The sequence below is a fragment of the Dreissena polymorpha genome, chromosome 3, assembly GCF_020536995.1.
Source record: "Dreissena polymorpha isolate Duluth1 chromosome 3, UMN_Dpol_1.0, whole genome shotgun sequence".
NCBI classification, from domain to species: domain Eukaryota; kingdom Metazoa; phylum Mollusca; class Bivalvia; order Myida; family Dreissenidae; genus Dreissena; species Dreissena polymorpha.
This window is the reverse complement of record NC_068357.1, coordinates 105951175-105970061: the sequence shown is the minus strand read 5'-3', so window position 1 is coordinate 105970061 and position 18887 is coordinate 105951175. Positions and strand designations below refer to the sequence as shown.

Here is an 18887-nt window from a genome sequence, read left to right as displayed (position 1 = left end):
GCCAATGAACACATGGTAAGGTTCACTAAATCTCCGCGAAATGACCTAATATGCGTTTAAAACAGCAAACAGTATCCAACAAACGAATGCATTATCAAACATAGTATGTGTACTGATATGGCTCTGTAATTTCTGTTTGAAAAATTTATTAAATATGCACAATGAGAATGCACGCATAAGAGCAAGTTTCACAGATATCATCCGGCTATTATGCTGTTTATATACCATAGTCGCTACAACGTTTACAAATGGCAGGTTCGAAATAGTTCGTTTTCTTTACACTCATGATCGCGTTGAAAGTTAATTTTACACGTTTTAATTCGCAATTTATTTACTTAATCACGACAAATGTCAAATACAATACAGAAAATGCATAGTTTCATTGATCTATTAACATATAACGGATTGAATATAACTTATTTAAAATTAATGTGTTCAAACTATAATTAAATCTTTTTCCGAGAATATGCTTTCCTATTTATAGCCGAGCTTCCTATACCTTTATCAATGATAATCAGCGAGGTATGCCGATTAGAAAAATCGAGCTATCTCAACCGGACTGGCTCGGTCTTTTACATAGGTCGCCATGGTGAAGATTTTTTTCATGGTATGATTACTTAGACGAGCTGCTTCGCAGCATCGTCAAAAAACGTATGACATTTGTAAAGGTACAACTTCGAAGTATAAAATGTATGCAAAAGATTGGTATTTCATAACAATTTCAGCATAGTTCATATGATTTGTCTTGTCATAATTATGGTATCAACTGACTCACCAGAGAAAATAATGCTTTTATTCGCAATAATGCAATGCTTTTCAATGTAGAAAAACACAAAATATGCAAAATAGGTCAGTGAAGTAAAAACTATAGTAAAAACTATAATTAAAGACTAAACGTTTGCTGGCATGATAGTGTCCAAAACGTTATGGCTTCCGCCTTAGGAATTAACCTCTTATACAATTCATAATGTTTACCATACTTTACTATGTGTTTCCTTCCTTCTCCTTTATTACATGCTTTCTGTAAGGCGAAGTCTTTTCAATTTGATGATGTTTGTAAGGTAGTGTCATCTTATATTAAAATATTATGTACGGCGCTGTCTTCTTTTGTAAACTACCTTTCGTAAGGTGGCATCTTCTTTTATTTCTTTTTTCTGTAAGGTACATTTTTTATAATATATCTTCTGTAAGGGGACGACATCATTATTAAAACGTCTTATATAATGTGGAGTTACTTTAATTTTAGATCTTCTGCGAGGTGCAGTCTTCTTTTATTAAATATTTTCTAAAAGGAGCTGTCTTCTTTTTTAAACGTCTTCTGCAAGGTAGCAATTGTAAATTGAAATGACTTCTATAAGGTGGTGTCTTCTTTAATTCAATGTCTTATGTAAGGTGTAATGTTCTTTAATAAAAAGTCTTCTGTAAGTTGATGTCTTCTGCAAGCGTTGATCATATAGTACGCGATTACTTCTTAAAATGATACCTCCAACTTTATATTGTTTCTAACAGCTGACGCCTATACAGGTTTCCCCTTACTGAGTTGTCTTCTCTGAAGTGGCGTCTTCCAATGTGCGAAGTCGTAAAGAGGCCTCTTTCCCTGCATGATTTCTTCTCTAAATCGACGTGACATGGTTCTTGTCGATATCTTTAAGAATACGTCTAGGCGATGTCTTTTGTAATGTGGCGTCTTTCACTAGGTTGCGTATTTTGCAATGTGGCGTCTTCCCTTACATGCTACGTGATAACTTCATTACGTAATACTGTCTTTTTAACCAACATGATATCTATTGAAAGCACGGTCTATTATTTGAACGCCATAAGCATTAACAATACATAGTTAAATACATAACAATACGATACATTCTTGAAATTCTTTAAAAAAAAGTGTATGCTCGTGTATGTGTTACACAACAATTATGTACTAGTTTTGACAACTAATTGGATTGAACTATTCTGTAAAAGGCAATTCATTGTAAATATTAATTGAATGCAATCTCCGAACATCCACCATTAAAACTTTAACAAAATCAAAGCGTTATCAAAGCGTAGTAAAATTACCGGTAATTCGCTTATCGCAAACAGATTTTTTTTTCAAAGACGTTGTTAATAATCAGGGCGCTTACACGGGGAACGTACGGTGGTAATACTTATGATATTCTCAGCCGTCAAGACAGGTTAGAGACTCGTACTTACTGAAAAGGCTTAACGCGATGCGTCAGTCATGAGTCGAACACCATTCGTAAGTGCATCGTTGGGACATCGTCACATCAACCAAAGGTTGTACCCGCGACTTTGTCGAAGTCAATGTGAGCGTTCATGTCCCGCACACTTTGTGTGTATGAACTAAAGGTTCATTTTAAAATACTTATCGGATCCACAGGAATAAAACGGACACCTAAAAAATATATGGTCACAGAAACAAAATGGGGGATTTCAACCGACGCCGCGTCTTTTGCGTAAAACATTACATCACTTGGTATTCAAATAAAAAATTGCCTTAGGACAGCACTTGTGAACCGTTGCAAAATATGTTGTCAATCAAACTGCAATCCAATAAACCAGTGTAACTTATTTTTACACATTTGACATTGAGCATGAATTATTAACATTTTTGTTACGAGATCGATTTAGATTTTATGTTTAGTATTGCATAGGGTAAATGGTGTACATCGTTTTTCCAATACATACCTATTGTTTCTTCTAAAAAGATTGAGCCAGTCGAGTGTGCATAGAAGTCAATGAATGTTCTATCTGTCATCATATGAAATGAATCTATTGTTGACATTAATGCATTACTATGCGCGATCAGACGTCGCCATTTTAAGATAATTTACATTATGAGCATCCTCAGGTATCATTATCATCATCAATAACTATCATCATGTTTTTTTTTGATCATGATAAAAATGATAAACTAGAGTGTTGACAAGGCAAAATGTTGACAAAGGACAACGCATGACGGACACAAAATTATCTCACAAAAGTTCACCATAAGCACGTTGTGCTCAGGGGAGCTAAAACGCAATGTTTAATTTTGGTTACGATAAGTTTTTATCGCTTGCTTAACACTGAAAAATGACAATCACTTGCTTGATAACAAAAATGATTCAAACTATTGATGAACAGTGGAAATTAACATGACGTCTCTGCTGTTGATGATTATGATGATGAGAGTGAGCGAAATGGGCAGAGCTATGCGCGTGCGTAAACGCGCAATAACGAGAAGACAACCCAGGGTCAGGTTCTAATTGTCGACAACCCAGGGTCAGGTTCTAATTGTCGACAACCCAGGATCAGGTTCTAATTGTCGACAACCCAGGGTCAGGTTCTAATTGACGACAACCCCCTGGTCAGGTTCTAATTGTCGACAACCCAGGATCAGGTTCTAATTGTCGACAACCCAGGATCAGGTTCTAATTGTCGACAACACAGGGTCAGGTTCTAATTGACGACAACCCCCTGGTCAGGTTCTAATTGTCGACAACCCAGGGTAAGGTTTTAATTGTCGACAACCCAGGGCCAGGTTCTAATTGTCGACAACCCAGGGCCAGGTTCTAAAATTTTTCGACAACCCAGGGTCAGGTTCTAATTGTCGACAACCCAGGGTAAGGTTCTAATTGTCGACAACACAGGGTCAGGTTCTAATTGACGACAACCCAGGGTCAGGTTCTAATTTTCGAGAACCCAGGATCAGGTTCTAATTGTCGACAACCCAGGGTGAGGTTCTAATTGTCGACAACCCATGGTCAGGTTCTAATTGTCGATAACCCAGGATCAGGTTCTAATTGTCGACAACCCAGGATCAGGTTCTAATTGTCGACAACCCAGGGTGAGGTTCTAATTGTCGACAACCCAGGGTGAGGTTCTAATTGTCGAAAACCCAGGATCAGGTTCTAATTGTCGACAACCCAGGGTGCGGTTCTAATTGTCGACAACCCATGGTCAGGTTCTATTTGTCGACAACACAGGGTCAGGTTCTAATTGACGACAACCCAGGGTCAGGTTCTAATTGTCGACAACCCAGGGTAAGGTTCTAATTGTTGACAACCCAGGGTCAGGTTCTAATTGTCGACAACCCAGGGTAAGGTTCTAATTGACGACAACCCAGGGTAAGGTTCTAATTGTCGACAACACAGGGTCAGGTTCTTATTGTCGACAACCCAGCGTCAGGTTCTAATTGTCGACAACCCAGGATCAGGTTCTAATTGTCGACAACCCAGAGTGAGGTTCTAATTGTCGACAACCCAGGATCAGGTTCTAATTGACGACAACCCAGGGTCAGGTTCTAATTGTCGACAATCCAGGATCAGGTTTTAATTGACGACAACCCAGGGTAAGGTTCTAATTGTCGACAACCCAGGATCAGGTTCTAATTGTCGACAACCCAGGATCAGGTTCTAATTGTCGACAACCCAGGATCAGGTTCTAATTGTCGACAACCCAGGGTCAGGTTCTAATTGTCGACAACCCATGGTAAGGTTCTAATTGTCGACAACACAGGGTCAGGTTCTTATTGTCGACAACCCAGGATCAGGTTCTAATTGAAGACAGCCCCCTGGTCAGGTTCTAATTGTCGACAACCCAGGATCAGGTTCTAATTGACGACAACCCCCTGGTCAGGTTCTAATTGTCGACAACCCAGGATCAGGTTCTAATTGACGACAACCCCCTAGTCAGGTTCTAATTGTCGACAACCCAGGATCAGGTTCTAATTGTCGACAACCCCCTGGTCAGTTTCTAATTGTCGACAACCCAGGGTCAGGTTCTAATTGACGACAAACCAGGGTCAGGTTCTAATCGTCGACGACCCGGTTTAACACGAATATACAATGTAAACAGTAATGTGAAAGTTGAAATGCATTCGATGCCGATTTATAACTGCTTCGGGTAAGATGCTTTTGCTTAAATATTCAATATGACGACTGAAAGTCAAAGATTACATTGTGATTGCGCCAAAGGACATAAACGTACGTACGTACCCAAGGGCAGGATTAATTCAGTATATCCCCATAATTAATGATGGAGGCACAATAATCAGTCAGTTATGGTTAGATGCTGAGAGTAAGGATAATCAGATATAGAAAAAAATATTTATTAAGATGATATGACGATGGTGATCCAAGAATGACTTATGAGATGGTGTTAATGTAAATGACTATGGCGGAATTTGTAATGTTGGGGATGGTATTAAAGTGTAATATTATATAATGTCAAAATTAATTTGAACATACAAATACAGAAGTGCGTTCCGTTTCATCAATCATGCGGTGCAATATTGCAACGAGCGTTGATTTTACTATAAAACGAACTCACTTTGGTATTAACACCAACGTGCGGCACTGCATTGCATACAAAATTCATGACGAATTCGCCATAATGCACAAAAAACACTCCCATTCATGTCCGGAACATACTTAATCACAAATAATATAAAGGTAAACTAAGTGTAAGCACCTATTGCAAGAACATTATATATTTATTGAATTTTGAAGTTGTTTTTTTTTCGTTAACTGTCATGTCCTAGCAATGTTAATACTTACGTTCAAAGGTATACAAACACAACAAAGTGTTGTTGTTCGTCTTTGGTGTGAGCCGCGAACTATCATTACCGAGGCGTTTTCAATATATACATTTGTGTCCCATGGCAAAAATATTTATTGGAATTATTGATCATTTTCATGCGAAGAATTAACTCGAATTCAGGTGTGACTGCAATTATTGTACAATAGGCCAAACAAGAACGCACTGCAATTATTAATGTATAACTGCAGATGAAATCAATATATAGCAATAACAAGAGCTCCGCGGTGGGAGACCGAGTCTTGACACAGGATTTTTTGCAACGAAACTGTGGACATGATGATAGGCCAATGTATCTGCGAAAATTCAGGCCGATCGGTCAATTCGCTCACAAGTTATCAATCGGACATGATTTTCACCTTCAATGCACAGTGACTTTCAATATTGACCCAAATTTCAATAGGAATTATCTACTGTTCAAGGTCAATATATATGCAAAGTACGAGGCCCATCACTCAATCAGTTGATGACATAACGAACGGAAACCAATTAAACACTTAATGTCACAGTGACCTTGACCTTTGAACTAGTGACCCCACTTTCGATAGGGGTCATCTACTGTCCGAGGCCAATGCCCATGTAAAGTATCAAGCCAATCGGTCGACTCGTTAAAGAGTTATTGATCGGAAATGAATTCAAACTTAGTGTGACAGTGACCTTTGACCTATTGAACCCAACTTCGATAGGGGTCATCTACTGATAAAGGTCAATGTACATGGAAAGTATCAAGCCAATTTGTCGATCCGTTCACAAGTCATTGAACAGAAACCAAAATGGCCTACCGACAGACATCCAGGAAAAGAACATACCCCTCTTCTTCAAAGGGGGGGGGGGCATGAAAAACCACTGTAATATGGCCATTTGTTCACATATATATAGCATCACAGTTATTAGGCCTACAAGAATAATGCATCTCTCTCTAAATACGTTTTGGGGATTGGTGTTGCTGTTACTGTTTTCTCGTCTTAAACAATGACAACAACATAAATTAAAGCATACGTGTTAATGTTAAATAACAGCGTATTGCCAATATAAAAACAAGTGAAAAGGAGAAAACTATCTCATCTAAAATAACGCTAGATTCTAGCAACGTTAACGCAGCAACTGTAAACAAAATGCAGTTCGTCGTCACGTTAACAAATAATTCAAACTGTGGGCGCAAAGAAAACGATATATATTTATGTTGTATGTGGTATTCTTTGTCTGAATAATTCTCAAACTTTTAATTGCTTTGTTTTACTTTGACAAATAAAGATAACACGCCATAAACGTATTCGAATTAAAAGTATTATGGAACAGAAAATACCCTACCTTATGATGTCTGAAAAAAAGTATCTACTTAAAACTTACCAATACAGTTAACAAATTGTGGCCAAACAGAATTGTAACGCTGGTGTCTTTATCTAAACTTAATTCAAATTGCTTTGTCCTCGAGCATAATAAAAAAGACCACTAAGGGTTTTAATTATCGAGGATCAAACACTGTTTTGAAAGCGACTCGTGTATGAAACCCGATGACATATTACAGTGTGGGATCGGATTTAACGCTAGACCACTAGCCGTCGTCAACAATTGCGTCATAACTAAGGAAATTCAATGCCGAAAATTGCTCAAGGAATACTGAACGCGCTATTTTCTTTTTACCAAATGCTGAAGTATTATCTACATCAGCGGCGTTATAGTGCAATATTTTGTGTTTGTTTTGCTATTTGGCCTAGTTAGCTGGATCAGCTGGATCTGTATTTCGGGCATTCAATGAAAGTCTATATTTGATTCCAATGTCGATTTGTACAATAAGCTTGTACACGGGCAAGAATATGTACAATGTGGCGTTTTCATTATTCATTTACGATGCCAACAAATCTTAAATGACTGCGTCGGTATTATTTAGTCCAAACCGAGCACCTCAATTCTTGTCTGACATGAAATGGCTTGCTATTCAAATATACGTCATTTAAGATAATGATGTGGTTCTCCGCTCATTCCAGGACGGAGGTAGAAGAGATGTAGTGTTGTCATGGCATCGCATATTCAACCCGGAAGAGGTTTTTACAACACAACAAACTTTATAACATCATATTCCGTCAACAGCGTGTCCGTATTTAATGCCTTTGTGCAAATATTGAAAGCCTCAAAAACCATCGCTGTTCTGCTGATCTCTGATATAAATCATAAAGTTGTTCATTTGCAAACAAACAAACAGAAGGTGCGATATACGAAGCAGTGGTTTAAAAACAAGACATCAAGTTCAAGATCATGTTTAAAAAATGGGCATACGATATATGGAATAAGTGATAACAATGTCACCTCGATGAAGTCAAATTTGATAACTTATAGTTGGTCCGCAATTCAAAAGCTCATAGCCATAGCACGCGATATATCCTGATCTGTATGCATATATATCCGCTTTTGACCGGAGGAATATCATCATTTGGTATATAAGGTTCAGCATTTCTGTTCTCTTTCTAAAATGATTCATAATTTTTATGTTAAGCCTAAACATGCTAAAAGGAGTTAAGATTCTTTCGTTGCCCTAAAATGAGTATGCAATTACTTGGGACAAAACGGCATTTCTATGCTTAGTCTAAAACGGTATGAAATTTCGGACCAAAACGATTGCATAGCATATCGTTGTTTGCACTAAACCGATTAAGGAATCTGTGTTTTGGATAGGAAAAAAAGAATTTCAGCGTTAAGAATAAATGGGCAATGCAGCGACTGGTCAAATAAGTATTTAAGCACTCCGTGTTTAATGAATCCCGATGGTTTGGCATTTATATGACCGACCAGAAAGAATATTGGAATTCTACTCAATATAATTTATACTGATATTCATCATTTATGGTAATGTAAAGGCAGACAACACTACAATACATTTATTTTACATGTGCACAACTATCAATAAAAGCCATGTATACACGTGTTCAAAGAAATAAACTGAACAACATCAATATTTTAGTACAATTCTGTTAGAAACGCCCAAGCGAATAGGCCGTAAAAATAAGAGCATAAACTGACAAACAATATCTTTATTGTACAAATGCTAGTTGAAAAGTTGTTCTAAACACGCGAAGTGTCACCGCGCTTTCTAAAAGCATCAAATATCGGAAAGCAATCCACACCAATACACACTATTTATATGCATAATGTAATATAATTATTTCATAAAAACACGGTTATTTACAAAAAAAACAACATGATACCTATATTGTATTCATGAAATCGAACAATTCTATTGAATTGAATTGTTATTTGGGAATTATTTTTTAATAACACAACATTAGTACAGCCCTCTGATTTGTCACAATCACATGACCAATTCCCACGAGTGTGTCCATGTTGCGCATGTCCGTACTTTTCCGTCTTTGCAGCGTCCGGTTCAGTACATTGTCCTGTTCAGTACATTCGATGGACCATGTGCAGACAGCTGTAACCTGAAAGAAGACACAATATCTGCTGTGTAAATAATTAGCGTTAATCGCAGACAACAATATTAACACTGACACAATTTATTGGACGAACACGAAACTTGTAACACTAGCTATGTTTAGGTTCCATAAATACCGCGTTAAACGCGTGTTTTATTACTCAAATAAAAACCTGTGATAAAGCAGGTCTTTGAACAGCTATTGTTTCGGGCAATACGTCGCTACATAAATTAGCGCCGTAAATGACACATTGTTTACCATAAATACGCCACTTATCTGGTGGCATCCCACATGCAACTCCTTAACACCAATTACTGGAATGAACGTATCATGAAATGCCTCCTTTGTACAAGGCGTAATGGTAATACGATAGGATGATATAACTAATTAGATTTATTTCGCCGGAGACCCTCGCTCTCGGATGGGTGGTCTGCCACACAACTCGGGCGGGTCGCTCTGTTCCATATCGGCCTCGTGACTGCATGAAGACGCTTGCAAAGGCATCATTGCGCACACGCTTATTTGTACTTTACTTACTTACATTATTTATTATATACCACATTGGTCCACTAACCTGATACGTTGTCAATGATCTTTACTTAACTATCGTTTATATCAGATTTGCGAATTTTGCCACGGTATATGGCCGATCAAGAATAATCAATTACAATAATTGGAATCAGGAGACTACTTTAGACCGCATGTGGTGTAAACAAAATGAAAACAATGGCTAAAATTGCAGATAACACACCATATGAGTGGCGCTTAATGCATGTGCGTAAAGTGTCGTCCCATATTAGCCTGTGCAGTTCGCACATGCTAATCAGGGACAAAACTTTCCCCTAAGAGTGTTTTTTCGTTAAGAAATGACTAGTTTTACACGAAAAATGACATACACTCGGAAATTGTCGTCGCTGATTAGCCTGTGTAGACTACAGGCTAATACTGGACAAAACTTTGCGCACGTGCATTCAGCCTAGTTTTCCAACAGCAATACTCATATAAGAGTCTTCTTAGACAAAATCACTCAACATCCACCAAAAACCATCATTATTTTAAGCCGAACAGTTATATGCCTTTAATGTGTTGATTATCCAGTGGTGACAGTGCCGAGAAACATCCCGGCCGGGGTATGTCTGGAACGCCGCAGCTATCGCGCGAAGCCGCGTTATTACCGCCGATTTATCGCGTTTTGCTAAGTACTCGCCCATAAATTGACTGCTGATTTGTACAAGCTTTCCGCATTATTTGTCGGTTTCGTGGCGACCAGATTAAACAAATTCTACGGCAGAAAATAAATCATGCGCTGTTTAAAACAGATTCAACGTGTCAGACATTGCACCGCTATCATCTACAGTGAAGCTTCACATTAATATGCCGCTCGAGAACGTGAAATTAAAAATTAATCAACACAAGTGAATGTAGTAATGGAGGATCAATGTTGTTATAAGAGCGAGGATTCTAATAACTGCTTATTTTACAGAAAACATTTACAGAATTAAAACCATAGCTTTCGTAACGGTAATATGCAAATTTGCAGAGTTACACAATTGATAGAACATCCAAAAGTAAATTCGTGTCACGATAAATGTGCACATTTATGTGTAAAATGGTCCAATAACGGATCCACGGACGTACCCAACGTACATGCACCATTTACAAAATATAATATAATAACAATGTATATATAAGCACTTTAGATATAATATAACACTGTAAAACAGGAACACATAGGAATATCATCTTAGAAAATGACACCCATAAAGTTGACGTATTACTCACACAACATAAGAATCATACTAAACTTCACATTCGAGCAATTCGAGATAGCAGCAACATACATACAGATTTCAATGAGCTATATATCAATGCGTAATCAGTTAAAACTCGCATATTTCCTAGAATTTATAGCGTATTCACGGGTCAGCTACAATAAATAAAATTACGTATAATCAGGGTGTCTACATGAAAAATACATACTTCACGTCAATCTTTGGGTCTATCGTTTTACGAAATCGCATAAAGGGCACATAATATGGCAATAAATCACAGCGGAAAGATTACTTTGAATCTGGCGAAGGCGAGCCTCTAGTTAACTTCAACCCACCGCCACAAAAAAATATAGAGAATACTAGGTTAGCGTTGAATACAGAGAAGTTTATGTTGCGAGGCTTAGAACGCCGGAAGCGCGAGCCTTGGCGAGCGCTTTCGGTGTTCGAGCCGAGCAACATAAACTTCTCTGTATTCAACGCTAATCCTAGTATTCTATTTATCCCATTTGATTTTTTCAACGTGACATTTAACATAAATAGATCTAATAACCTTAACAATAATTTTAATTCAGTCATAAAAGCGCTTAAAATCTAACAAATGTAACCATGCGTAGTGATATACATTTATTTGTTCTGGTACGCAAAATAGTCTTTAAAAAATTCACACACAAACTGTAAAACAAGTAAAAAATATCACCATATGCCTACATTCAAATTTACGCAGTATGCGAATTTTAACACATTACTACCGCGAAAAGAAGATTTTACTTTACTATAATTCATTTTATTTTCGAAAGAAAATGATCAAATCCAATATGGCGGCGATTGCTCCTGACAAAATGCTGTCGATGTCAACATACATGTACACCATCGACGACCTAGTTCTGGCTACCATAACTTTAAATGTCGCTTTTTATGATTTTTGACTGGCGCGACTTTGTACAGGTCTTTCAATACTAAATAAACTGTACGCTGAAGATTCTTTAGCTATCGAAGACCTTGACAATTTTGACGAGCAAACAGACAATTGCAGCGACTGACACTTTATTTGACAAAATATACAGGGCAATACGTTTTCCGACTTCGGACGACGAATTTAAGGACGCGCAGAACGTGTTTTTTATATAATGTTATGGGTATGCCGTGTGTGATCCGATGCATCAATGGCGCCCATGTTAAAATCATTTCCCCGAGAACAGGGAACGACAAAAGTACAAACAAAAATCAAAATACGTAAGAACTAGTATCTTACCTTTAATTATCCTTTAAAATCCATCTAATAATCCATTTTACTCAATAATTGACGATTTTGCATCTAGGGTCTTTAATAATTATTTTAGCATAGTTAAATAAAGACCCTTATGCAATTCTATCACTTTATTCAAATGAGTTTATGAACGCGATAAACTTTCTTCTTCGTCACACGCTACGTCATGTACTCTACATTTATACTGCTGTTCAAATGAACCGGAGCAGTTTATCTAATAATAGCCGTTGGTAAACTCGGTTGCATTTGCAGATTTCTGCATACAAACATAATTATGTTTAAACTTGCACAATGTTTTATTTATCTATGGTAAATGCCCTTATTGTACGAGAAAATAATTTAATATATAAATACACAAAGAATGGCAAACATTCCAGTACACAACAGATAAATAAGTAGAAAATACCCGTGTACAAAATGGGACGTTCCCAATTCCAGTGTGGTGCTATTTTTACCATCTTATACTTTACACAGCTCTATGCCTAACGTGAATTAAATAGGAAAGCAAACATAGCAGATTATTCATGAACTGTGCGATATGTGTATGGCTTGTTGTACATTCTTAATATTTAAGTTAAATGTCAAAAGTATATGCTTTGGTTATAAACAATGCACATTACACGAAATAAGGAAAATGTGATCAATTGACAATTCAGATATGTCGACATACAGTACATGTAGAAAAAATGTGAAATAAGTCGCGTTTATAATAAATCGTCAAAAAAATGGAGAAAATGACGCAATAATATGTCATTTTATGACGCCATCAATCAGCTGATTCATTATACGGATGGCGAAAAATTATGTCATATGACTAGTTTTAAAGGTTGAAGGTCGTATAATTTTGAAGCTTAAGTTTTGTCGACTTTGTTATAAATAAAAAAATAACAAAACAAAAATCGTGTAATTTCATATTTTATTTCAACATTTCTTTTGGTGAATATGTCAGATATATGTTTTTCTGCAAAATATGCACATTTTCTTCTAATGGGTGACCTTAAAATTCGATCAATGAACCAAACAATATCGACCTAATTTTAGCGCATATCGCATGACGTCATTTAAAAAGTAGTCCGTGCACGCGACAGGTATATTCCACAGTGTTGAATACAAGCAAGTATATCCCACAACGTGTTATACCGTCAATGTCGCGGTGAAAATGGGATAAAATACAAAATGCGTGTTCATAATTTAGACATCGCCAACAACAAAACACACGTATACACCATTAAACAAACGAAACCCAGTGAAACAACAAAAGAAACAAGGCTATTGTCAAGCAATATTGTCCCCTACCGGCTCCAGCATTGTCAGAAATTCCATCATTTTCCGATTAAAAAATAAATAAATTTGGTTGCCATAGCAACCACAATTTTTGACGTAGGAACGAAATGAAATGCATAATGTCCATATTGCCATATATCCATGTTGCAAGTTTCATGAAAAAATATTAAGAACTTGTAAAGTTATCGCAGGATCCAGAAAACCACCATTTTCAGCAGTATTTCTAGTCTATTTGTTGCCATAGCAACCGGAATTTTCGACGTAGGAACAAAATGAAATGAAGTGCATAATGTCCATATTGCCATCTATCCATGTTTCAAGTTTCATGAAATAATATTAAGAACTTTAAAAGTTATTGCAGGATCCAGAAAAGTGTGACGGACGGACGGACGGACGGACGGACTGACTGACAGACGGAGCGCAAACCACAAGTCCCCTCCGGTGAAACCGGTAGGGGACAATAAACAATTGCAACTTTTGAGTTATCGCAATGACCAAGTTCCACGGAGGAAAAAACAACACGCACAACCGTGTTATTATGTGATATCCCTTCTAAACAGCGAAACGAGGCTGAAAACAGGACTGCTTGTACTTTAGGGACCAATTTAAGGATACGAATAAAATTTGATGAGACTCCTGGACATTCGTGAGACACGGCTCGCGAATTCTCGGCGGAAACGGCAAAAAAGGACCACTTAAAACAGTAACACGTTGTCATAACACCGCTGTTAAAGGGCGATTAGGATGACCATCAAACTGTGTAGTATAATATTGCCGTAACATGTGGTAAATATCTTATGAATACTGTTAGATTAGACTTGATGCCTTCCGTAAGAAGACCAACAAACAATAGTACGACAATATACACCGTCATTAATTTATAGTGATGGGGTGTACATAGTGTGTAAAGCACCAATAGGGCGTGTTTATTAAACAAAGTAGAACAAATGCAAGTTAAGATGCATATTTGGTGATGTATAACCGCATGTCTCTATAGAAAGTACATTTAAGTGTTTGTATTTAAAGTGACATTTTCACAGATTTTGGTATGTGTTGAAGATTGTCATTGAATGCTTTAACTTATTTTATGTCAAATTTGAAATGTTAAATTTGGACCTAAAAATTAGTTCCGGTAAAAAAACACAACAAGAATACAATTGAGGAAAGAATAAAAATGTAACCCTCAACTTGGCTCGAACCACTGACCCTTGGAGTAAAAGTCTATCAGTTAAACCACTCGGCAGTCCGCGCTCATACAGTATGTATTACTTTATAAAAGCAATCCTCTTAGTGTCACACAATATAACGATAACAGCACAACTTTCTAAATTATTGAATCTTTCGCGTTTGTAACGCTTTATACTTTTTAAATCGTGAAAATATGCAAACAGTGGATATTTTAGATCATGGTAAATGTTCATTATTACTGTTTCCTCGCAAATATCATAACTACAACGAACATTTGCTAATCTGATTTTTTTCAATTTTGTCAATTTACCAGACCGTAGAAAGGTCCCTTTAATGACATTTCCATCTTTCTCATAAGCTTTTTAGGAACATACGAATAAAAAATTAGCTGTTTGTTGTGAGTTTCAAATTAAGTCGTAGCTTAGATTTTCTGGTACTGTCCTTGATAAATCGGGGCCCTACCTGTAGTACCATAACACTTGTAAGAGAAATTACAGTGTTTCTAACCTAAGGGGGGGGGGGGGGGGGGGCTATTTCAAAATCAACACGTAAATAAGTACTTCAACGTTTAACGAATACCAAAGAAACGGAAACTTGTACAAATCCATCACCGGTGTTTATTTGGATAAGATGTTTATATCAATGCACAGTCTAAAACAGACGTTCAGTTTTAACCTACAACTAGAAAACCGTGAAAAAAATAACATGAACATTCGATCTCTTCTTACGCGACAGTGAAGCGAAACCGCGTCTATTCATGACTAGAGGAGACCTTTACGTTAACACTACTTAAAAGTAAAGTACCTCATTGCACCAATCGTGAAATCTATTTTATGAACGAAGATGTACGTTATTTCAAACGTTATAATATCAATAATAAATAAATAAAGCTATCGAACTATTAAATAGATATATGAGTAGAACCTTACAATACCACTTGTATTATACTCACAAAAACGACTTCCGCTTTAAGAAGATGGTCAGCTAAGTTTTAACATGCGAATCGCAAACCCGTACTTCAGAAACAAAGGTAAACAAATACACAACGCCAGCCATTAAACGAATCTATCATTGCATAATGCGGCGTCTTGTAAACAGGCTAGCACGAGAAAACTGATATATAACCGACTCCAAAACATCAATAGTAGCAGATTCTAGTGATCTGTCAACGCGCGTATAAATATTGCCGCATATAAGTAAGGAACCTGCTAAGACTTCAAAGGCTATCAAGTAAATGATAGAACTTAAATTTGATAGAAACTTTATACAGATTTCTCATCCCCCTGAAACATGGCCTTGTCGAGAGATGAGTGCCTGGTATTCTTTGAGGCGATGTTCGGTAAACGCCGTAATTTAGGTTTAGTAGGAAACACACGTCCGCGTTCTCTGCCAGGACTGATGCCCGTTATTAATCAGCCTGGGGAAAGGCAACACCTCGTGATTATGATCAGACGCGTTCACAAACAAAATCGGCTTAATGCATGTGCGTAAAGTGGCGTCCCAGATTAGCCTGTGCAGTGTGCACAGGCTAATCAAGGACGACACTTTACGCGTCCATGGTATTTTTCGTTTAAAAGAAGTGTGATCTTAGCGAAAATCCTGTTTCAGCGTAGTGTCGTCGTTGATTAGCCTGTGCAGACTGCAATGGCAAATCTGCGACGACACTTTACGCACATGCATTGAGCCGAGCTTTTCAGAACGGGACTGCCACTCATATCAAGACGCTCGAGCATCTTGCATTTATAATATGCACCTTCACGCTCTTCCAGTGAAAGTGTTTACAAACTCGGTGCATTAAACATTTCGCCCGTCTAGTATTTTTGTATTAAAACATTAAACGTTTTAATGCTGTTCGTTTCCAAAAGCAACTATAAAGTTATGGTATGTGTGTAGAAATACTTTTTACGATTTATTTCCTATATCATTAAGATGTACAACGAGAGAAATTTCTCAAAACTCTATGTATGAATCTTTCTTTATATACACCGGTTGTTGTTGTTTTTTCGCGAATATGATCGGGTGTAGCAATCATGATCGGAAATTCAACATTTCCGGTCGGCACGGAAAATATGTGTCGGTGGGTAGGCGTAAAAAAATCCACTTCTTCGCGCCTTACAAGAGCCCGACTGCTCCGTGGTTTAAATGCTTCAGATAGGAAATTTAACACACAAGTATAAGAAATGCATATGTATGTTAGTTAAAACCGTGTTAATAACTGAAGCGCCTTCTAAATAAAATCTTTTATGATACTAATAAATAATGTTCGATTTATCATTGGTTATCGGTCAGTAAACATAGCCTGTGAGTTCCAATGTGTAGAAATCAACCCACGAGGACAATTAATATCTACCCATCAGCAAAACCAAGAGTTATTAATTGACCGAAAGTAATGCTAAACAATACATCAAAAAACGCCGACATACTTTCTTAAATAAGTAAGCAGCAGTGAGGCAAATAAAACATACAACCATTTTAAATGTTAAACATACTTTAAATAAATACGTAAATTGTCCTCCCTCGTCATTCTAAATTCATTATGCCATATAGCATGATGAATTGATGAAGCAATAAACATATTATTGTTTATTTCAGTACCGTGTTTACAGCTTCAAACCACTAACAGCATGCAACATCACTTTCACATACAGAAAATGTTCATCAATCATGTGAAACCTTTCTAAGAGATACAATTGTTAACCTTAAAAAAACATTTGAGCTCTGCAAAAAGCAGGTCAAATGCATGTACGTAAAATGTCGTCTCAGATTGGCTGGTGCAGTCCACACAGGCTGATCAGGGACGACACCCTCCACTGTTGTTGTATTTTTTTTAAAGGAACCTCTTATCAGCAAAAATACAGATTTGGCGGAGCATGTCACCTCTGATTAGCCTGTGCAGACTAAACAGGCTAATCTGGGATGACACTTTATACACATGCATTAAGCACAGTTTTCCAAAAACGAGGCACATATAATAACACAGAGCACAATGAATACCGTGTACACCATGTATCATCATTTATGTCATATAACATTTTACCATGGTCAATACATAACTGATACAGCTATAAAACTGTATCAACTGTTTATAATCATATAAAATACCTGTAGAAAACGTTTTTAAAATATGTTGAATACCTTTCCAATGCATTCAAGAAGGCAAGTGCCTACCAGACATACATGCAAATACCACACAATTCATACTGCCAGGGGCATCACAAGCACACAAAAGATACAACTTCCAGTGTGTTAAAAATGACTAGAAATAAAAAAACTCTACAACTATAAAGAGAGCTACCAATTTAACAAGCAAACATTGATAGGTAGATTCATCACTGTTGTTTAGTGAACATCATCAAAACACATTTCAACAAGAAACCGTCGGAGACGGGTGATGCTCCCAAAGTTTTTTTTTGCACTATATATTCAGATAAAAGGAAACGTCTTGAGGGCACAGTAGTTGGGGGTGACAAGAATTTTTTATAGATAATGTAAAAGGGCCATAACTCTGTAAAAAAATCATCCGACCAGAACCGGCTGATATTATGCACATCTCCTCTTGGTAGTGAAGCTTCCCATAAAGTTTCATTGAATTCCGGTCATTAGTTGCTGAGAAATAGCCCGGACAAAAATTGTGCACAAACGGACACACGGACGGACAGAAGAAGCAGCGACTTTATGCTCCCAACAAAATAATTTTGGGGGAGCATAACAAGCATATTCGTTGAATTGATATCCCCCGCCAATATGCTTCTGGACACAAAAGTGTTAAATTTTACACTAAATTTTTTTCAGGATACAAAGGGCCATAACTCCGTTATTAACAGATGGTGTACAATGCCATTTGGCGTGCATCATCTTCTTATATACTCATACCAAATTTCAATGAAATCTGCCAAAGCACTTCCAAGATAGGGCTCTGGACACACACAAAAAGCATTGTTTCAAGATAAAAAGGGCCATAACTCTGTTATTATCCGATGGTGTACGATGCCATTTGGCATGCATCATCCTGTTATTCATATATATATACTCATACCTAGTTTCAATGAAATCCGCCAAAGTACTTCCAAGATATGGCTCCGGACGGACGGACAGACGGATGGACAGAAAGACAACGCCAAAACAATATCTCTCCGCCTATGGCGGGGGGTTAATAAAAACAAAATATGTGTTAAACACTTAATTGATACATATATAAGGCATATATTCTGGTGTAATACGATTGCCCTAATACCACCCAATCCTTAATGTTAAAAGAATTCATGGTAATTTTACAAACAAACATAAACTCTCTGCATAGTACACATGTATTGAAGAAAAAAAACTTGAAATGAATTCAACTCAGATTTCCTTATAAACTTTCTGAGC

At 37.1% G+C, this 18887-nt stretch overlaps 1 protein-coding gene across 1 annotated transcript in view; it reads right to left on the bottom strand.

Annotated features, from left to right (window-relative positions):
* Positions 1-8441: 8441 nt before the first annotated feature.
* The window catches only part of LOC127870837 (YLP motif-containing protein 1-like), an 83438-nt gene continuing 72992 nt past the window's right edge, over positions 8442-18887 (bottom strand). The window contains exon 21 of the mRNA XM_052413370.1: positions 8442-9014. The gene's annotated coding sequence lies outside the window, so the exon portion shown is untranslated. The remainder of the gene's footprint in view (positions 9015-18887) is intronic.